Raw genomic sequence first — 2,858 nt, forward strand, 5'->3', positions numbered from 1 at the left:
ACTCTAAACTCAAGGCTGGTCTCTCAATGTGTTAGGAAGATGTATTTGTCATGGTAGAAGGATGGAACACATTTTATACTATAGCTTATTAGTTTGATTTACAAACTTTACGTATTTAGACAAATGGTATGTGGTCCTCCTTTTATATTCTCACTCCAGGCCTCCTAAATTTTAGGCAGCATTTTATGTGGCAAACTATGAGTCCTGAATTCAGGGGAGAAGGAGATCCCACAGGGTTGGGGTGAGCTGTGAAGAAAGGCTTCACGAGAACTCACTGAAATCACGGCATGCTAGGGTAGAAAGAGACTGTTGAGATTATGCTAACTAAAAGTCAGGCATCTTTTATTTTGGCTCTTGGATATAGAGAGGGGAACTCATTAATCTATACCATCCTCTTATTCTGCAAAAAAAAAAAAAAAAAAAAAAAAGCCCAGGAAGGTATGGCAGACAGTAACAGACCCGGGTCTGACCCAGGGTCTCCCAGCTGTCAGCTGAGGCCCTTCCACATCCTCACGTGCCTCCGTGAGGGCAGCGGCAGCTTTGGGGGGAGCAGGAACGCAGAGGGAAATTCAAGGACCACGGAGACCAGAGCTCCTGATACTTTCCTAACTGGAGGCGAATGAAGCCCAGCCTGAAGGAACCACCTTTGAAATCTCACACCCGATCTGTAAAGGTAATGTGAACTGTATATTCTGCTCTCTAATGAGGCTTTGGAATTAGACCAAAGGTGAAACTCAGATGCTTCCCCTTAACTGGTATATTTGGGCAAGTTGACCTTTGAGCCTCAGTTTCCGCATCTGTAAAATGTGAGTAGTAATAGCAGGGTTGGTGTGAGGATTAAGTGACACATGTACATCAAGAGTGTCTTACGCTTAATAAATGTGGGCTGGTGAGGCACCCTGTCCTGTGTGGGAGCAGAATTTCTAATGAATGATGCTCATGGTAGGGTCACATCGTTTCAGTCTGTACATCAGGATGGTAACATTTAGTGCTCAGAATGCATGTCGCAACTTAATTACTCCATTGGAAAACGATACGCCAGCAACAGCTGAGTTCTAAAGAACTGACGACATGTTAACTTAGAATGGACACAGAGCAATGCTGAGGCCTGGTAAATTTGCTGTGCAGCAGCTCAGGATCAGTGGAGATTCTTGGACGAAGGGCAAGCTTTCCTTTCCAGAGTTCCAGTTTATTTTTGTCACCAAGGAGAGGTGATATGGCTTATTTTGTAATAATTCTAGTAATCCTGTGATGATATGCATGACCTAAATCTACTAACGAGTTGGTTAAGATGTAGTATTATGTTTTTCTAGATATTTAGGGGCAATATTTGAGTTGGTAGAAAAGTCATAGATATGTTTACAGGGTGTGCAGAAGGGATCAGGAATAGATGTTTGACAGTGTTTTAGTAAAACTGGCAACCATCTTCAATATGAAATTATATAACTCTTAAAATGAAATGAGGAAAAATGGCTCTGGTGGTGAGCGTGTTCTCCCTGTAGAGGATGATGCATTCTAAAAAGAAATGGAATGTTAAATTGTGTCGTGCTATCCCTAGGTGGCTACAAAGTAATGCAATTTCTCTCTCCCATCTACCAAACCCTGGGATTTTAATATGGGACTGGGACTGGCCCAGGAAGCAATGAAGGTATAGAGACACAAGCATACAATCCCCACCCCATGACACTCCCGTGCAACTAGCCCATCAACCCATATTTCCGACCCCCTCCTCTACTCTAACCATCAGGTCAAATTGGGAGAGTTGGTTAGATGATGAGGCCAAAGTTCATTCAACTTCAAAACTGATGTGATTGGAAGGCAAGTTAGTGACTTGCTTATCTTCATGTCGGAACATCAGCCCTAGGATTTTACCAGGATCCCTCCAAGTACAAAGCAAAGAATATGGTCTTTGGTCCAAGGCTCCCCTGACCCTCATGCACACAGAGCGGCCTTGGTTCCTGATCCTTCCAGGCGCTGCTTTGGTTTTAAGATGCCATTGATAACTTAGTAACAAGAATCAAATTCAGGCTTGTCTGACTCCAAAGCTACGTTACTTTCATTACACTAGTATTATAGATTTTCCAAATCTTTCCTTCAAGTATTTTATCTACTGTATATTACTCATATTTTACATTTTCTATTAAAATATTATGATATCTGGTGCAAGAAGATAAATGCTCTACTTGATTCTTTGGGGAAATAAGAAGAAATTCTGTACTTACCAAATTTACTCAGAATTCATCTGCCCTTGTTTGCTTTTTTTTTTTTTTTAACAAAAGATAGTATTAATAATAGCTTCCAGTCCTTGAAGACTCTAATTTGGCCTAATGGAATATTTTAACCAACACTTCCTTTTAAAGTTGACCTTTCAGGATTGACATGAGTTCAGTGTTTTCAAAATATCTTTAAAATCGAGATGCTTATTTTAAAGTATATTGAGATCCTGTTGTAGTTCTTAGGAGTGATGACTGGGTTTTCATGCTCATGTGTGAGATGTGCCTCCCTCAAACCTTGTTACAAAATGGACACATTACCTGTCTGAGGTGGAAAAAAAAAAGTATTTTGAACATTATGTAATCTAGTCATGTCCTGTGAACGGATGGACAAGACTTGTTTGCATGTGATGGTCAGCTCTGTTAATCTCTCTGCTCAGTTAGCCAGTCGTCTTTCAGAGCTTTGCCATTGTGTTTACTCATTCCTGTTCCAAAGTATCTTCAGTGTTTATCACCAGATGTCTGAGCACAGTGATGACTGTATCATCCACATTTAAACTGAGCACTGGGCTATGCTACATTCTTTTCAGCACCATTAATTTGGGATGTAGTTCTATTTGTAAGGATCATTATTTATGTTGGTTG

At 40.6% G+C, this 2,858-nt stretch overlaps 1 non-coding gene across 1 annotated transcript; it reads left to right on the top strand.

The window, feature by feature from the left end:
• The first annotated feature begins 2,440 nt into the window (after positions 1-2,440).
• LOC138383119 (small nucleolar RNA U13) lies at positions 2,441-2,544 on the top strand. Its single transcript, XR_011233561.1, has one exon. It is a non-coding gene; the product is annotated as a small nucleolar RNA U13 (small nucleolar RNA).
• Positions 2,545-2,858: the final 314 nt, after the last annotated feature.

Source organism: Eulemur rufifrons, chromosome 4 (assembly GCF_041146395.1).
Source record: "Eulemur rufifrons isolate Redbay chromosome 4, OSU_ERuf_1, whole genome shotgun sequence".
In the NCBI taxonomy this organism is placed as follows: domain Eukaryota; kingdom Metazoa; phylum Chordata; class Mammalia; order Primates; family Lemuridae; genus Eulemur; species Eulemur rufifrons.